This window comes from Somniosus microcephalus, chromosome 5 (assembly GCF_052327205.1).
Source record: "Somniosus microcephalus isolate GS21.2 chromosome 5, FLI_Smic_1.0, whole genome shotgun sequence".
In the NCBI taxonomy this organism is placed as follows: Eukaryota; Metazoa; Chordata; class Chondrichthyes; order Squaliformes; family Somniosidae; genus Somniosus; species Somniosus microcephalus.
The window spans coordinates 281,608,100-281,628,303 of record NC_140991.1 but is presented as its reverse complement, the minus strand read 5'-3'; the positions used below and the strand labels follow the sequence as shown (position 1 = coordinate 281,628,303).

Here is a 20,204-nt window from a genome sequence, read left to right as displayed (position 1 = left end):
CCTGATCCATCACCCTTTGCCAGATAGCCAGAGCCGAGGCTACTCCAAACACCAGCCGGTTGTATTGATAGAGACCTTTATGGGTATAGATCGTAAGGTAATGTTTCGAAGCTTCTTCTACCTCCATTTGCAAGTACGCCTGGGCTAGATCAATTTTTGTGAAGCGTTTACCACCAGATAGCAAGGCGAAAATATCCTCAATTCGTGGAAGCGGCTATTGCACCGTGTGAAGGACTGGGTTCACTGTCACCTTAAAATCCCCACTGATGTGGGCCTTCTTTGGTTCCCCAGGCGTATTACTCAATGACCTCTTCATTACAGGAACGATGGGCGTAGCCCACTCGCTCCAGTCCACTTTGGACAGTACTCCTGAATGTTCCAACCCTTCCAGCTCTGCTTCAACCGCTGGTCTGATCGCATAAGGCACTGGTCTGGCCTTCAGAAACTTTGGGCTTGCATTATCCTCTATTTTAATTGTTGCTGTTATTCCTTTTAGTGTTCCTAGTCCCTCCTGGAACACTTCTTTTGCGTCAGTTAGCATTTTTGACAGTCGTCCAGGTGTGACGTCGTCATCCTTTTTGGCCTCCACCTTCAGTGCCTGTATGGAATGCCAATCTAAATGTATCTTCCGGATCCATTCACGTCCTAGTAGTGGTGGTCCTCCATTTGGCAATACATATATATCCATTTTAGGTATTTCCTGACCTTTATATGTCACTTTCACCCTTATTTTTCCTTTGGGGTAGACTTTTTGCCCCGTATACGTCTTCAAGACAATCTCTGTAGCTTTCAAGGGTATGTGTGAAAATAGCCGCTTGTAGTCTCTTTGATTTATGACTGTTAGAGCTGACCCTATGTCCAATTCCATTTCCACTTGGACTCCGCCTATCTTGAGTGTATCCCAGATAGTCTGGGGTTCCTCCATTTCGGTTACATTATGTAGTTTCAGACAACCCAGTTCCTTGCTTCCGGAGTCTGTGTCACTTTTCTGTTCATCTGACCCACTGTCCATCACCTGGTGTACCTTTTTGTACTTCTCCTGTGGAGATTTCTTACTGTTGGTTTTCTTCCCAGACCTGCAGACTCTTGCTATGTGTCCTGCTTTTCCACACTGTCTGCACACTTGGTACTTGAACCAACAATCTTTCTGGTCATGTGTTGTTCTGCCGCAGTGATAGCACTTCCCTGTTCCATAGGTCATTTCGTTGGTGCCATATTCTTGTGGTCTCCGTTGTATCTCTGCAGTGCCCCTTGCGGCTGCTTCGTGTGATACTGCCATACTGAAAGCTTTGTCCAGCGTAAGGTCCTTTTCTGATAGAAGCCGTTTCTGGGTTCCTTCACTTTGTAGCCCACACACAAACTTGTCCCTTAACATGTCTGCTAGTCCCGCTCCAAACTGGCAGTATTTTGATAGCTTGCGCAGTTCCGTTAGGTACTCAGCATTGCTTTCATCTTTGTGTTGGTTCCTTTTATGGAACTTAAATCGTTCTGCTATCAGCAGCGGTGTGGGGTTTAAGTGGTCCTGTAGGATTTCTACTATGCTTTCAAAATTCTTGTTTACCGGCTTCTCTGGGGTTATTAGATTTCGCAGTAACCCATAAGTTTTTGCACCCATGGAATTTAACAGAACTAGTGCTTTATTAGCATCTGGCACTTCATTCGCCCTGCAGTACACCTCAATACGTTCCACATATGTCGCCCAACCTTTGACTTCATTGTCGAACGTAGAAATACTGCCACTCTTCAGCATCCTTGGTTGTGCGTTAACTATCACCATTGGCGCCTCCCGCGCTTCCCCTTCTTCTCCGCTGGCACAAAATGGCGTCTCCCGCGCTTTCCTTCCTTCCCGCGCTCGCCCGTCTTCTCCGCTGCGGCTTCGTAAAATGGCGTCTCCTGCGCTCTTCCTTATTCTCTGCGGCTCAATGGCGCCTCCCGCGCTCTCCCTGCTTCTCCGCGGCTCAATGGCATCTCCCGCTCTCTCCCTTGCTTCGCCCTGTGGACCCTGATCAGCCCGTGATCCCTGGCTGTGCTCTGCGCGTTCTTCTCTTGATATTTGTCGACGCCGCTCAGTCTAGAACCCGGCTGTTTCTTACCCTCTCTCCGGTTTTGCAGTATTTTTCCTCGACGCCGCTCGGTGATCAACCCCCGGCTGCGCCCTGCTCTCTTCACCCTTTTTCTTACCACGTCGACGCTGCCCGGCTCTCTCTGCCGTCGGTCGGCTCCAGCCGCCGCTGCTCGGGAAGGGTCTGCTCTGGACCTGTCGTCGGTCTCTTACTGCTCGTTGTGGCTGGGGAACCAAGCCCGGCTCTCCACAGCCTCCCCAGTGAAGTTGGATCTCTGCCTGACTGCTGGGCGGTTGTTCGCGGTCAACGTCCGTGTTCCTGGACTCGACTATTTTTTTGTTTTTGTTTAATGTTGCAGGTAGATTCGCATCAACACTCATTGCCACTGTTAGATCCGTGGTTCAGTGGATAAATAATTACACGGATGCTGTACATAAACAAATAACAGGTCTTTACTGGAGGAGGGCAATCTCTAGACTGGAGTACAGAGGCATGCGCACAGCTTATATACCGGTGTGGTTACTGCCGGTACTACAGTATACAGGAGCTGTAAAAAGTAGTTCTGACTTAAAGCACATACACTACACACACCAGCACCATAAAGCATCCCTACAATGTCCAAGCCATTCCTTTCACACTTATCCCCATTGGGATGGGGGTTGGGGGGGGGAACGTTATGTCTCACCATTCACTGCAACTCACTAACACAGTTTCAAAGGTGCACACAAATCTGTCCAAGAAGACAAAGTGGTGACAATAAGGATTTCAATGCTTGACAACACATTAACAGAAAGTGTACACGAACATTGGCTAAAACACCCAAGTGCCTACTCTTGTGTGTTGTTAGTTGGTGTGATTGGACTAGGATGAGGGTGAGTGTGAGGGGTGGCTAATGAGATGGGGAAGTGATAATGTAGATAGAGAGGGATCGGTGGAGGTACAAGGTAAGTTGGAGTGAGTAAGGATGGGCAGGAGTAGGGTAGGGAAGGCAGAGTGATGGGGATGTGATGAATGGCACAACAGGATGAGGTTGAGTGTGGCTTTGCAGTAACGTTTCGTGATCTACTGTGATCATTGAAAGGTTTACGCCACTGCAGCCAGGTCCTCCTGACAACATCCCTCCTTGTGTCCTCCTGTGCAATGTGCAACCAGGCTACGTTGGTGTCCTGGGGAGTTCGCTACCACCCATTGAAAGAGAAGAGAACCTCCCTGTGTACTGTGACTCCCTCCATAAGCATATGGGAGAGCCTGGGTGCAGCCGTGCACCTTTATGCAGTGTTTGTCACAGTTTGCAGCACCTCAATGCTGTACAACACTGACAGCACAACTGTCAAAATGAATGTGGATGTGGCCCCTTTAAGGAAACCAGCTGATGACGCGTCATCAAATGACATCATCAGACCTGCTTCCTTTTAATTGGCTGGGAACCCTGCATGGCGTGCTTAACAAGCCCAAACAGGGCAAAATCACTTGGAGGTGGTGGGATGAAGATTGGTGTGGAGTTTGCGGCCACTGTCTACCCCGGCCATACCGGACTCACCATGGCTGGCGAAACGTGGCCTATGTGTGCACATCAGATATAATTATCTGTGAAGTGCAGCACAGGTACAGTTAATTGGAACACCCAACAAACAAGATTCTTATTTCCTGTTTGCCACCAGTAATGAAAAACCATTTTAACCTCTTGTTGGAAAAAGGTAACCAGAATCCACATGCCAGCTGTGAGCTCATGCCTAGTCTACTGGTGTCCAAATTACCACGAGCTGGAAACTCACCTCCCCTCTGCCACGCATTAACAATATTTTCTCCAATAGATTCAAATGCAAAGAAAACTAAGGAGGCGATTTTCCCAGCCCTGGGGGGGCAGGTATGGAGGCGGGACTGCCGGGAAAATGGCAGAATCTGGGAGCGGGTACCCAAAATCGTCTCCGTGCCATCTTCCCAGGAGACGGATACCCAACCCGTGCCGGGTCCTTGCTCCTCGAGGTGGGAAGGGGATTAGTGCCAATTAACTGCTTGTTAACAGGTAGTTAACAGGCAGTTTTTTGGCTAATCCCCATTTTGAGCCCTAAAGTGTGGGCTTCCCGATGGCTCCAAACATCGCCAGGGTCAGCGAGGCAAGCCGTGGGTCTGTGGGGGTTGGAGGGGCCGAAATGTCCGGTGTGCAGGTGAGTGATGAGTGCAAGTGTGGAGAGGTAAGTGTGTGAGGTGAGTCTAAAATGTTTTAATAAAATTACTTACCTTTGCTTCTTTCTCCAGGCTTCATCCCTTTAGACTGCGGAGCTGCCTCATCTCACCGGCAGAGAAAGCAGAATGGCCGCTGCATTCTCAGATACAGCAGCCTTCTGCTTTCTGCTCAGGAAAGCTTTCTAAGTGAGTCTGTGTCCTAGGTCTCAACTTAGAAGACAGACTGTCAGAGTTTGAGAGCTTCACAGAGCTGTCAAACGATGACAATTCATCTGTCAAAAAATCTTGACAGATGAAGCGTCATACGCTGACGTCATCTGTCACCGGTTTTCCCTTAATTGGCCGGCTAAGCCCACTGGGCGGGCTTAACAAGGCCAACCAAAGGAAAATAGCGTGAGTTGGCCAGACGTCAATGGAGGCGGGACTAAAACCCGACAAGCAGCTTTCTCACCTCCATCACGTCCCCATTGATAAAATCACCCCCATAGTGCCTGTGACCCTGAGTATCATTACAGATGTGCAGCTTGTATCAATGAACTTGAAAAGTCAAAAAAAAACTGTTGAACAGCCAGATAATAAACTTGGAATTTTTCACAGCAATATTTGATGATGGTGTTTGTAATTTTTTAAACAAACTCTCCTCTGCTTGCAGTGGATGACTGCTGGAATTAAAACAGGAGGAAATTCAGATTTAGGTTTAGTTTGAGAAGCTAAAAGGTTTTGGAACATGTATAAATTATCCAGGTGTTGAGTAGCTGTACAAGTTTTAAATCTTAAGGGGGTAATTTTAACTGAACCCGCCCAACGGGAAACTGACTGATTTGGATTGGCCACCGATGGAAAGTAAAATCTATGGGCTGATCTGATCTTGTCAGTTTTTTGCTGGACAGGTTAGGTTAAAATTACCCCCCCCCCCCATAAACAACATTTTAAAAGCAGCTATAAAGAATGTTAAAATAGAAATGTATAATTTTCCTCAGCTTAAAAGCCTGTTCTACTTCTGGGATGTCTTTAAAGGAGATGATGACTGGAATGATACCTGAAGCACTGAACTGTGAGGCAGCTGCAGCTATCGCTTCAGTGTATCTGGAAACACCATTAGTGATAAACACAGCTATTTTCTTCACAAGGACACCATTACGAACTTGTTTAAAAGTATTTCTTGCAACAAACTGCATTCCAATGCCGATATTCCGTCTGCTAGTTGATTGTTCATGTGCTAGTGCCTCTATTTCTTTCAGAAGTAACTGTTTTTTCTTAAAGTCTGAAAATCGAATGAAAGGCCTTGCTACATTATTGTATGTAAGAACCGCCACACGGGCTCCGGTGGGACAGTTGCTTTCAGCGATATTAATATCCTGCAGAAAATTAATTACAATTCTCTTCATCCTTTCAAATATAGATAGTGTGACATCTGTAGACATGTCCAGAGCGAACACCAGCTCTGTGGAATGTGCAGGGCATTCTCCTCTTCCTGCAACAATGCAAAAGAAGCTTAATATTTAGAGATGTCATTTATTCAAGTAAGAGACAAAATTCAAAGGAATGGCAAGTTGTAGGAACCCCTATCAAAAAGACTGAGTTCGACTCAGGTAATTAAAATAATGAACTTTAATGAAACCAAACGAGTTTAAACTGGAAACTGCTAGAACACATCAATAACAGGTCTACTCTCCTTGAGAGCTCCACGAGGACTGATCCCCTGGTCAGAAGACTGACGTCATGACGTCATCACGTTCTTCCCGCCATTGGGGCATCGCGTGACTAACGGCATGACGTCATCACGTTGAAACCGTGCTGTAAAGGTAACTAGACATTGTACAGTCAAACAGTGTAATTAAAGGTACAGGCACAGACAGTAACTACATTGCTGTTAAAGGAATTATGTACAACCGCTCTGAGTCCTTTGGTGGCTCCACCACAAAGTGTTTTATTTTGCAAAATTCTTTAAAGATTACTTACTTTGTGAACAACAAGCCAAACAAAAAAGAGAAAGAAAAATTAATAATTGAAGTTACAATACAACATTTTTATTTATACCTATTTGAAACATGAAGAAAATCAATGATGTAGATGTTGCAACTCCATAAGGCATATTCTGTGAGTGCATTTTTACCTCAAGTACTTTGAACACCTGAGGTTGCAGAGCCTCAAGGGACTAGCAGTTATGTTAGAATGAGGGAGTTTACAAAATCCCATGGACCTACAGTCTATAGTCTTGAGTGCTGTATTTTGGTCAATACTTTAAAACAAATTTGATGGGAACATGCACATTTAAAACAATAGTATTTAAACTGATGAAGGATGATTGGTGCAGTCAGTGGTAGAAACAGGAAGACCAGCTGAGTGTAATCTCAGGGCTGTCTGCATGTTGTTTTGTTTGCATTGCTTAGGTTTTTTCTTAACTCCATGGCCAAGAAACTTGAGAAAGCATGATACTGAGGCAAGGTTCTCTGGGGGATAAATTCACTATCACCTCGTTTGGGGTTGGTAACTTTTGAAAGCTGGAAAACTTAGCACCAGGCACTAATGATTCCCTACTTTTTAAAAATTGGGTTTTAGCGCTCCAGGAAGGAAGTGGAACACTAAATCAGGCACTCCACTTCCTTCCTGCAGCGCAACAGGCAGCAGGCGGGGCGGTAGGTGTGCAGCACTGCATAATGGGCCATACAGCACTGCCATGTTGGAAGGCTCCTCCCGTCCCTTAAAGGGGAAAACTTACCTGGTCCCCGACGGCAGCCGCGATCGGCCCGATCAGCCCGATGCACTGCAGCAGAGTGCCGGGCCGATCGATCACTGGCGAAGACAAAGGAGAAAAAAAAGAGAAATAGCATTTCAGAATTTTTGACCACCTCGCCTTTAAGTATCGCCCCTGAAGCGTTCAGCCTCCGGATGAACGCCTCCTGCAGCTGCTGGTGTTTTTGCCCGGCGATGCTGCAGGGGGCGGAACCGAAGTTCAGGTCTGGGGCACTACTGGAGCGCTGCGCAGCCGGATGACATCACGATCTCCGGGCGCAGGAGATCGTGGCGCTAGGGGTTACCACCGCCGCAAACCACCAAGTGAATTTCGCAGGCGGCGGTAACATCGCCGCGCCCCAGCGGTAAGTGGTTAGCGCCCTGTTATCGCCCCCAGAGGCGCTAACCAACCAAATTTCTCCCCCTCTATCTCCTAGGGACTGAAAAATAAATCAAGGGCCAACTAGTTGTGCCTGAATTTTGATTTTGCCCCCTGCTGACCAATTATGGAAGAGGAATGATAGTAGCCCACACACCCCAGCTGACATAAGGCGAATGTGATAGCAAGCACTGAATTTGGTTAGAAGACAGGGTCACTGGCTTTTTTCACTTGCTTGTAATTTTATTTAACGAGTTCTTCTCTTCCTTGATTCACTGATTCCTCAGTATATAGCTGAGACAGGCATTCTGGAGGCTCCCTCATTAGCTCAGCTGGTTAAACCATACAGACCAGGGAGGTCACAGGTTGAATCCCCATCTGTGCTCAGTTAGTTAATTTCAGCCGGGGGAGTTAGGTTTTCAGTGATTGGCCTTGCTTTTTCACTTGCTTGGAATTTAAGAGTTTCTCTCTTCCCTGATTCCTCAGCATTAAATTGGCACAAGCATCCTGTTGGCTCCCTCGATGGCTCAGCTGGTTAAAGCATTGAGTAGCTGACCCTAGCAGACAAGACGGTCACTGGTTGAATCCCCATCTGTGCTAATTTAGCTGGTTTCAGCTGTGGAAGCACAGGTGCAACAATCGGCCTCAATGTCTATCCTGGGATTAGGAAGGAAAAATCAGGCAGGGTTCTCACTCCTGATCAATATCCAGGAAGCCCTGCTGAAAGTGTGTGGGTGTCAGCTTCGGATGAGGAGAGGTTGGGGCTCGCTGTGATGTCCCCACTGTAAAATAGCTTGCTGATAGTCACTGTCTATTCTCACACGTGGCACCATACACCTGAAAGATGTCACTGCCTCCGGAAAGAGGGTGGAAAGAAGATAATTGGTTAGAAAAAAAGACAAGAGGCAGCTGAATCAATATTTCATGATCCCTGGAAAGCCATGAGAAAGCTCATTAACACTTTGTATCTTTAGTCTGAATGAAGTAAGCAAAACAAAATAAAACAAATAAAATAACTTTACATCTTGATGAATGTTGCAGAAGATTCAGAACTGCCATAGCATAAATCTGAGTGAAAATTAGGACCTTGTAAACCATCAACAACAGAAAATACCAAGAAGAAAGAAAGACATAGATACATGCATTGATAGTGCCTTTAACAACCTCAGGGCCCCACAATGCACTTTACAACCAATTTGATGTGTAGTCACTGTTGTAATGTAGGAAACACAGCAGCCAATTTGCACACAGCAAGGTCACCCAAACAGCAATAAACTAAGGGCTGGACATTTGGCTCCGAAGCACACGATTTTTTGGTGCTACGGGTGCCGTTTTGTGATGGAAATGGCGTCGGCAGCGCACGCGCACACTTCTGGTACAGGTGGTGCCGGACACCATTTTGGTGACAGCAGTAGGACAGGCGTTAGGAGCATGCACCAGAAATATGTTGAATGAGCAGATCGTGACGCCAATCAGCGCTGACATTTTCATCCTCAATGCTGGAGCTAATGCCTTGTCCTAACCTCACACAGCTGAACATGCATTCAGCAGCAGCAAGGACCACCACTCCCCCGCCAGCAATATTTAAACTGTAAGAATACATCATTCGCTGTAAAAGTGCGCTGTAACTTGACCAAACTTAAAAGTTGACCAAATTTAACGTACCAGCATTCCTTGAGAGACCAAGAGACTTTCTGCTGAACAAATGTAAAATAAACAGCTGTGACTGTGAACTGTGAAGCGATAGACCCTGAGCAGGAACAAACTGTTGGGCGTTACAATGACAGGAACATCTTCAGGCAAATGGTGTGAATGGCCGTGGGGCCCAAAGAGGAAAACAACTGCCGACCATTTGTCACACAGTTTGGGACACAAACGCATTGAGGGGCCTGCCCAGGTTTTTAGGGTATAAGAGATGCTGTTTTAAGGCACTTGGGGCTGCTGCAATCGGGGGCAACTTGGTCAGTTGCCAGTTAAAGTCATACGTCTGGCCATCGCCGGACTGACCACTCGCTGGTGTTAGTACGTATGTAGTGTTGGCTTATTTTCGCTTGAGCTTAAAGTAAGGGAATAAACCTGTGTATGCTTAGGTATAATCAGGAGTATTATATGCAACAGTTTTATGTGAGCTTACTTGTAACCTCTTGCTAATTTTAAGTAAAAGAAAGTAATTCTCGAATCCTTGTGTTTTGTGTTGTCTGTTCCACGGGTCTGAACTTTGGAAACTGTTGGACGGATTAAAGGACAAGGGTGAATTTAAACATCTTACAAAACTGATCAGCAAATACTCTGAGGTTAGTTACTGTTTAATTTCTACTGGTTCTGTGGAAGTTTGTGGAAGTGTTTTGAGCTTTCTAGAGTTATTTAAAGTTGGTGAGGTGACAAGGAGTGGTGCAAGTGGAGAAGGCCTTACTTCAGGCTTCAAGGGTTCTGGTCAGACCACTTGCTCCCAGTCATGGGTGCTCTAATTGTCATCCCCCTTGGCCTGCAGCATGACAGGGAGATGGAGCAGAGGCAGCGAAGAAGAGGACAAGCTGCTTACAGAGGGAGGAGGAGGAGGGCTCTCAGCAGGAGGCCTTACCCACCTAGGGTCTTCCGCGAGCAATTCTCTTACCTCAGCCTGAGCCAGGAGCAGTGTATGAGGTGTCTGCACTTTACGAAAGATGTGCTCTCAGAACTCTGCCACCTCTTGCAACCGGACCTGCAGCCTCATACCAAGGCAAGGACAGTGGTGCCAGTGGCTGTGAAGGTACATAGATACATAGAAGATAGGAGCAGGAGTAGGCCATTCGGCCCTTCGAGCCTGCTCCGCCATTCAATGAGATCATGGCTGATCATCCAAATTCAGTACCCGGTCCCTGCCTTCTCCCCATATCCCTTGATCCCTTTAGCCTTAAGAAATATATCCAACTCTTTCTTGAATATACTTAATGAACTGGCCTCCACCGCCCTCTGTGGCAGAGAATTCCACAGGTTCACCACTTTCTGGGTGAAGAAATTCCTCCTCATTTCAGCCCTAAATGGCTTACCCCTTATCCTTAGACTATGACCCCTGGTTCTGGACTTCCCGGCCATCAGAAACATCCTTTCTGCATCTAGTCTGTCCAGGCCTGACAGAATTTTATAGGTTTCGATGAGATCCCCTCTCAATCTTCTAAACTCCAATGAGTATTAGGTAACTGTAAAATTTTCTTGCGTCAGGATCCTTCCAGACTGGAGCAGGCGACATCTGTAACATCTCACAGTTCGCTGTCCACTGCTGCATAAGAGAGGTGACAGATGCTCTTCATGCCAGGAGAGGGGAGTTCATTGACTTCTTTCTGAGCAGAGAGGAGCAGGCGGAGCATGCATGTGACTTTGCCAAGATAGCGGGCTTCCCCATGGTGTAGGGCTCCATCGACTGCACGCACATGGCTTTGTGGGCACCGCATCTAAATGCTGAGATGTATCGCAACTGCAAAGGTTACCACTCGTTGAATGTGCAGTTGGTGTGCAACCATGCTCAGCACACCATGATGGTGAATGCCCAGTATCCTGGCAGCAGTCATGATGCTTTTATTCTGTGCCAGTCCACTGTTCCATCAGTCTTTGAGCCACCACAACAAACCAGAGGGTGGCTGCTGGTTGACAAGGGCTATCCACTGACCACCTGGCTCATGACACCGCTGCGCAACACACGCACACGTGGGCAGCTTGCATATAACGAAAGCCAAGCTGCCACACGGCATCTGATAGAGCAGACCACTGGCACCCTGAAACAACACTTCCGATGCCTGGACCGCACTGGAGGACCTCTGCAGTACTCAGCAGAATGCGTTTCAAGATTTGTCATGGCCTGCTGCATGCTCCACAACCTCGGCATCATGAGGCACAGCCCTTACCACCAGGCATACAGTGACCATATGTGGAGGAGGAGGAGGAAGAGGAGCAGAAGGAAAAGGAGGAGGAGGACTCTGGCTCTCTTCCAGCCAGTTGATTGATCTGCTGCAAACAGAAGGCACCTCCCCTTTAAGAGGTGCAGACTGCCTTTAAGAAGTGCAGACTAGCTTTAATTGATGCTAGCTTCACATGAACTTAGGCCCCCTGTTGAGCGATCAGCCACTCAGCAATGCGATCAGCACTGGACTAAATGCCACAATCATGTTAATCAGCAGGCAGCACGAAGTTAGCGTGCTGCCTGCATTACTTTGATCGGGCGCAGGTTGAGCGCACATCCGAATCCCCGCACATGTTTTCAGGGGCTAACAAATTTTTAACCCTAAATGACCAGATCATCTATTTTAGGTATTGGTTGAAGGATAAATGTTGGCCAGGACACCTGGAGAACTTCCCTGTTCTCCTTCGAATAGTGCCATGTGATCTTTTACACTCACCTGAGAGGGAAGACGGGGCCTCGGTTTAACGTCTCATCCAAAAGACGGCACCTCCGACAGTGCAGCACTCCCTCAGTAGTGCACTGAAGTGCTAGTCTAGATTATGTGCTCAAGTCCCTGCAGTGAGACATGAATCATCAACCTTATGGCTCAGAGGCGAGTGTGCTACCACTGAGCCAAGGCTGATACCATAAAACTTTAAAAACTACAAAACAGTAAGCTGAATATTTCTACTTACTGAATAATTTGTATTGTTCATCATCCCAATCTGCCTATTAGGCAGAAATCAGTCCACAAAACTCAGATAGAAACCAGCATTGGTTGGGGGGGGGGGGGGGGGCGGTGGGTTACAAGTTGAGGTTATCTCCTTTGCATGTTTTAAGACTGTTCAAAACCTGGGCATCCTGTTCAACCCCATGTCCTCTCCATCGCAACGATTGTCTACTTTGACTTCTGTAACATTACCTGCCTCCACCCCATCTCAGCCTATCTGCCGATGAAACCCGCACATGTGCCTTTGTTTCCTCCAGATTCCACTATTTCAATGCTCTCCTGGCAGGTCCCCATCTTCTACCTCTGTAAACTTCAACTCATCCAAAACTGCATCGGGCATTAGCACCATATTGCATTTTGATGGCACTTAATGATCGACGCTCCCATTATCTGCATTCCCAATTGTTCCTGAAAGTTTCAAGGAGGTCAAGACTGAGTCAAGGCAATCTAAATACCTCTGGAACCACTGGAACCTGGATTATCTATCAATTTCCATTATCCATCAGGGAGTCCCTTTCATTATGATGGATAATAGAGGTTCCACATAAGCTATGCATCATACAATAAGATGTTAATCTCTCCAATTGAGATGTATGGAAAAACAAATCAAACACCTGCATCACCAAAACTTCATTAATTTGTAGCATCCCTACTGATATCCAGCTGAGATCCGCCAGCTCAGCACAGGTCAGGATTGAAGCTCAGCCCTTCTGGTCTCGTAGTTCAGTTACACATCAGCTTTAATAACTGAGCCTATTTCTTTCTTTTTTAAATTACTTTTATTGGTGTATTTTGTACTCATTAAACATGGTGAGGGATGTTAGCACTAGGGAATAAAGCAATTTGTATTTTGAATACCCAGTGTCAGCATCAAGCAGCCACTACAGCGAAAATGTGATATTTTGCATTTCCCACACCAGGCAATTTGGCTCTGGCCAATTTAGTGGCAGATTAGGTCAATGTGTGCTGTGGATCCATGCCCATCAGGAACTGAATTGAGATGACTAAATTCATTATTGAAATGACTAAATTCATTTTACACAGAAGCCTTAAAGCAGAAGCCTGAGGCCATTATCATTCTATCGATTTAGTCTAGATTCAAACTAAGGAGAAAGAACAACGTTGGATCACTGCACCACCCATTCCCCAATGTCATTCTTATATTTTCATCTAAAAGTAATTTTCTAGAATTAGAAACAATATTCGCTGATGATTGCACACTGTTCAGCACCATTCGAGACTCGTCAGATACTGACGCAGTCCGTGTCCATATGCAGCAAGACCTGGACAACATTCAGACTTGGGCTGACAAGTGGCAAGTAACATTCGCACCACACAAGTGCCAGGCAATGACCATCTCCAACAAGCAAGACTCTAACCATCTCCCCTTGACATTCAATGGCATTACCATTGCTGAATCCCCCACTATCAACATCCTGGGGGTTACCATTGATCAGAAACTGAACTGGGCCAGCCATACAAATACTGTGGCTACAAGAACAGGCCAGAGGCTGGGAATTCTGCGGCGAGTGTCTCACCTCCTGACTCCCCAAAGCCTTTCCACCATCTACAAGGCACAAGTCAGGAGTGTGATGGAATACTCTCCACTTGCCTGGATGAGTGCAGCTCCAACAACACTCAAGAAGCTCGACACCATTCAGGATAAAGCAGCCCGCTTGATTGGCACTCCATCCACCACCTTCAACATTCACTCCCTCCACCACCGGCGCACTGTGGCTGCAGTGTGTACCATCTACAAGATGCACTGCAGCAACTCGCCAAAGCTCCTTCAACAGCACCTTCCAAACCCGCGACCTCTACCACTTAGAAGGACAAGGGCAGCAGACGCATGGGAACATCACCACCTACAAGTTCCCCTCCAAGCCACACACCATCCTGACTTGGACCTGTATTGCCGTTCCTTCACTGTCGCTGGGCCAAAATCCTGGAACTCCCTTCCTGACAGCATTGTGGGTGTACCTACACCATAAGGACTGCAGCGGTTCAAGGAGGCAGCTCACCACCATCTTCTCAAGGGCAATTAGGGATGGGCACTAAATGCAGGCCTAGCCAGCGACGCCCACATCCCATCAATGAATTAAAAAAAAATAATAATAATAATTGGAAAACTTGGTTGTAGAGTTTTAAAGTATCAGGGGGAGAAATTCGGTATCGCCCTGTTTGGGGCGCAATTATCGGCCGGGCGTAAAAGTTTAGCACCTGGCGCTAATTATCGCCTCCGACTGCAAACTTGTTTTTTATTGCCCCTGGAGGTGATTGGAGCGCTAAATCAGGCGCTGCACACCTGTCTTAAGGCGCAAAGGCCGAGGAGCGAGGCGCTAACTCAGAGCGCGGGCGCGGTGCAGGTGATGTTAGTTAGTGATGGAACACAGACACACTGGCGCCGGTCAGTTCTTAAAGGGGAGGGTCGATCTTGCTCTCCAGCCACACCCTGCTCATTGGAGCCTTGAATCTCGGCCTGGAGAGACCGGTGACTACATTTTCCAGCCAAGGACTATGGAGAGGGTGAGAGAATGAGCTCAGCACTTCAGCGAGCGGGCCTTGGAGGTTCTGGTTGGCGCGGTGGAGTGCAGATGATCTATACTCTACCCTGAGAGTGGCAGGAGGCCTTTGCTGCGCGACTACAGAAGAGTGTGGAGGGAGGTGGCTCAGCACGTCTCCTCCAGGAGCATGGTGCCCAGGACCCATATTCAATGTCGCAAAAAGTTCAACGACCTCACTCAGGTCGTCAGGGTGAGTAGCTTTTTTTCAATACCTCTCCATCCTCCATTTCAACCTCACTCTATGGCCAGAGGGTCTTAAAACCCCAATGCCCAACACTCATCCAAGACCTATGGCCATCTCATAAAACACACACGCACATTCCACACCTTGCATACATTAAGGGCTATTCAGCTACGGGAGGCACATCAGGCAAGCACATGGCAGCATACATTAAGGGCTATTCAACTATGGGAGGCACATCAGGCAAGCACATGGCTGTATATTTACTCAGACGCCGTCCTTTTTCTTGCAGGCCAAGCTATCTCATAATAGAAGACAGCAGCAACGGACAGGTGGAGGGCGGCCTCAGCTCCAACCCCACAGCGATCTTGAGGCGTGCGTCCACAGGATTGTGGCAAGCCAGGTGATCGGTGCCGTTGCCCCTGGAGAGGTCGACCCCGTTCGGGACAGCAATGGTGAGGTCATCAGCTTTCTCTCCTCTCTCATTCCACTTGTCCCTCACAACACCAGCCTTTGACACTTTTAATCCAACTTACTAAATCGCTCCAGTCCTTCCTCCCTTACTGCCCCCCTGTCCTCACGCTAAAGCCACTCTTGTACCTCCCTGCTTTCAGATGGTGATTCACCAGCTGAGGAGACGGGCCCTCAAGCTGCCAGGGGGAGCGAAGCTGCAGGCGAGGAGGAAGAGGAAACCGGAGCCTCAGTGCCACCCTCTCCCGAGGAAGTCCATGCCCACACTGGGACCACGTCTTTCCTGGAGGGGAGCAGGGAGTAAGGGTCTGATGAGGGTGAAGCTCTGGGACCCAGCGGGCTGCAGCAACGCGATGTGGCTAGGGAAGCTCGGGGGCCTTCTCCCCGGAGGGATAGTAGGCCAGCGAGTCCTGCTGCACTGGACGCAGAGGAGGAGTAGCTCATTGCTGAAATGAACACCCAGGCGGTGGACATGCACACTCAGCTCATGGGTGCAGTGGGAAGGCTGCCCGAATGCATTGATGCACTGGCAAGGAGTGTGGAGCACTACGCTGTAGCATAGGCGGATGCCACACAAATACTTAGTGCTGCAATTCAGTCACTGGCTGCCATGATCCAATCTCAGACTGGTCTCATGCAGACTCAGATTGAGGCCACGCAAGCACTGATTGCTGCCATTGTCGCTGGTTCGGCCACATTGCCCCGGGGCTCTCACGGTGCCGCAGCAGATCAGCAATCTGTGCTCCAGCAGATTGCTCTGGATGCTGAGGTGCTGCCCCTTGGGAGTGCCAGTGTGTCGGTCAAGCAGGGAGTTGCTGTCCTCTCTCAAGATGACAGCATTCCTGCTGCCACCACTGTCACTTCCCCATTGCACATGCCACAACCTGTAGCCCAGATTGCTGCTGCCCATGCAGAGTTGGTGCAGTCTGCAGCCGGGCCATCCAGGCCCAGAGCTAGTTGAGGCCATCCTTGAAGGGCATCTGTAGTCTCAGGTTCTGACAATCAGCAGCCTTCCAGCAGCCTTGCTGTAGCCACTGGGGCCCCATTACAGAGGAGCAGTATGGTGGGAAGGGGGGGAAGTGCGCAAGGGAAGGAGATCACCCTCGAAGGGCAAAAAGTAGGAGATGTGACAAAATGTTGGTTTTTTTTTATTAAAGGCTGAGGTTTGTGTTCAAACGTTTGTTTAGAGTTTTGGACATTATCTCCAGGTTGTGAGAACCAGTTATGTTAAGTAATGATTTTTTGTGTTTGTTTCTATTAGTTTGTCATGAAGAAATGACACACACAGGGGTCGATTTTCCTGGAGCCGTCAGGTGGGGTTTCAGGCGTGTGGGGGGGGGAAATCCCAAATTCGGGGGTCCCGACACCATCCCGCCCAAAACCCCGCTCCACGCAAGTTTCAGAGGCGGCGGGTACCCGCCCCGCACTGGGACCTGCCGACCCCAGGCGGGAAGGAATTAGTGCCAATTAACTGCCTGTTAACAGGTAGTTAATGTTGTGTATGTACCTTTAAGAGAATAACTGGTCTCAGACTGCAGTACCGGCAGTGACCACCCCTGTATAAAAGGCGCTAGAGAGCCTCTGTTGTTTAGATTCGTTATGGACTTCCACCAGTAAACATCTGTTTGTTTTCACTCCTGCTAGTCCCTGTCTAAATCATTCATGGACTTAACACTGGCGACGAGTAAAGAAACGAACTTACCTGCAACTCAGCAGCAGCTCCGACGACGTTGTTGAAGGTCGGAGCCAGAAGAAAAAAAAAAATAGAGGCCATTGAAACTCGAGAAACGGGCGTCGACCGTCAATCATCGGGTTCAAGGCTTTGCAGGAGCGACTTTCCAGAGCCAGGCTGGGTTCCTCGGTCCATGGTTTCCCAGCTAATCGGGCTGGTGGCAGGTAGTGCTCTGATCCTTCCTGGGCTGCGGCGGGTTGAAGCTCGATCGGGTGGCCTTTCAACGGGGCCGGGCAGCGAGTCGGGAAGGAAGGAGAGAGAGAGAGAGGGTGGAGCACACAGGGCGCGGCCGGTGTTTCGAAGCTGGGCAGCGTTCGGACCTCAGAAGAGGGAGGGAAGTGTCCCAGAGGGTCCGCTCCACGATGGGAAAATAATAAAAGAAAACGAATTAATATTTAACGCGCAGGAAACCGTGGAAAGCAGCACTAGCAACAGCGGGGAAGAAGACAAAGCACGGGAGGCGCCATTTTGTTAAATCGGGGAAGAAGGCAAAGCGCGGGAGACGCCATTTTAGATTTGCAAGATGCCGAAGACTGGCTGTATCACTGCTTTTGATAATACATTAGAGGACTGGACCACGTATGTGGAAAGAGTCGAGGTATATTTCGAGGCAAATGAAATAGCGGAGGGGAAAAAGGCATCAATATTGCTAAACGTAATGGATGCTAGAACGTACGGCCTATTGCGGGATCTGATTACTCCAGCCAAACCGAAGGCGAAGAGTTTTAATGAAATTGTTGCTGTTCTACAGGAGCACTTAAACCCTGCACCGCTGTTGATAGTAGAAAGATTTAAATTCCACAGGAGAACTCAGCACAAAGATGAGAGCAATGCTGAGTATCTTATGGAACTACGCAAGCTATCAAAGCACTGCCAGTTCGGAGCAGGACTGGCAGATACCCTACGGGACAAATTTGTCTGTGGACTCCTGAGTGAAGGAACACAGAAGAAGTTACTCGCAGAAAAAGAGCTGACGCTAGATAAGGCTTTCAGCGTGGCAGTATCGTATGAAGCAGCAGCCAGGGGAGCTGCAGAAATTCAACAAAAACCACAGGAATACGGCACCCACGAAATGACACGGGGATTTGCAAAATGTTATCGCTGCGGCAGAACTAACCATGACCAGAAGGACTGCTGGTCCAAAGACAAAATATGCAGACAATGCAGGAAGATTGGACACATTGCACGAGTTTGTAGGTCTGGGAAGAAGACCAGCGACAACAAAAAGGCTACTAAGGAACCGTACAAGAAAGTACAAAACATGACGGACAGTAGTTCCGAAGACCAAATGAGCGATAGTGAATCCGAGAACAGGAGATTAAGCTGTCTCAAACTTCACAATGTAATCGCAAAAGAGGATCACCGAACCATTTGGGTCACCCTCACGATAGCAGGGTCCCAAGTTAAAATGGAATTGGATACAGGATCAGCGCTAACTGTCATGAATCAACGAGACTATGAGCGGCTATTTTCACACATACCCTTGAGAGAGACATCCATCGTCTTGACGACATATACGGGGCAAAAAGTATACCCCAGAGGAAAAATAAGGGTGCCTGTCGAATACAATGGCAAGAAAATACGGAAATTGTATCTCTACATACTGCCAAATGGTGGACCACCGTTATTGGGACGGGAATGGATCAGGAAGATAAACTTAGATTGGCATTCCATTCATGCAATGACGGTGGACGGTAAAAAAGATGAAGACGTCACTCCTGGACGATTGTCAACAATCTTAGCTAACGCCAAAGAGGTATTTCAACAAGAACTGGGCAAGCTTAAAGGCGTAACCGCCTCGTTAAAAATAGAAGAGAATGCAGTTCCCAAGTTTTTCAAAGCGAGACCGGTACCATATGCAATTCGTCCAGCTGTCGAGGCAGAGCTGGAGAATCTGGAGAAGGCGGGCGTGTTGTCTAAGGTCGACTGGAGCGAGTGGGCGACACCCATCATTCCTGTCATGAAGAAAACGTTAAGCAATAAGTCCGGAGAGCCAAGGAAGATTCGCATCTGTGGGGATTTCAAGGTGACGGTGAACCCTGTCCTTCACACAGTACAATATCCTCTTCCAAGGATAGAAGACATCTTCGCCTCACTGTCTGGAGGGAAGCGTTTTACAAAAATTGACCTAGCACAAGCATATTTGCAAATGGAGGTTGAAGAGTCCTCTAGGAAGTATCTCACGATAAACACTCACAAAGGTCTTTACCAGTATCATCGATTGGTATTCGGAGTAGCATCGGCTCCGGCGATATGGCAAAGAGCGATGGAACAAGTCCTGCAAGGGATTCCGGGGACTCAGTGTTACTTGGACGACATCCTTGTAACAGGTGAAGATGACAGTGAACACCTTAACAACCTAGAACAGGTGCTCACTAGACTACGGGAACATGGGCTGCGAGCCAACCGCCCCAAGTGCGAATTTTTTAAGAAACAGTTATCGTATTGTGGCCACGTGATTGATGAAGAGGGGTTACATAAGTCCCCTGACAAAATTGAAGCGGTTGTTAAGGCCCCAGCGCCTGAAAATGTGTCGCAACTGAGGTCATTCCTCGGGTTGGTGAATTACTATCATAATTTTTGCCGAATTTGTCGACAATTCTGCATCCACTGAATGCCCTGCTACGAACGGGGGTAGCATGAAAATGGAGCGATGATTGTAAACGTGCTTTTCAGAAGAGTAAGGACTTAATCACTTCAAAGGAAGTATTGGCTCACTACAACCCAGCACTGCCAATCAGGCTGGTGTGTGATGCGTCTCCCTACGGCATTGGGGCGGTACTGTCACATAAATTCCTTGATGGTTTGGAGAGGCCGATAGCTTTTGCGTCACGCTCGTTAACTTCTGCCGAGCGTAACTACGCCCAAATTGACAGAGAGGCCCTCAGCCTAGTGTGGGGGGTGAAGAAGTTCAATCACTATCTGCACGGTCAAAAATTTACTCTACTAACCGATCATCAACCTCTTGTCTCCATTTTCAACCCTCAGAAGGGCGTACCGATAATGACAGCACAACGGCTGCAGAGATGGTCCCTTTTCCTAGGGGCACACCAATATGACATCGAGTACAGGGGAACTAAACAGCATGGAAATGCTGATGGATTGTCACGTCTACCGTTGCCAACGGTGGAAGAAGAAGACCTTGCAGTGGATCCAATGGAGTTATTCCACTCGACCATAGTCGAATGTCTCCCGGTGACGAATGCAAACATAGAAAAGGAAACACGGAATGACCCGACACTATC

At 48.0% G+C, this 20,204-nt stretch overlaps 1 pseudogene; it reads right to left on the bottom strand.

Moving 5' to 3' along the window:
- The window catches only part of LOC147117765 (collagen alpha-6(VI) chain-like), a 281,465-nt pseudogene that overhangs the window by 51,377 nt on the left and 209,884 nt on the right, over nucleotides 1-20,204 (bottom strand).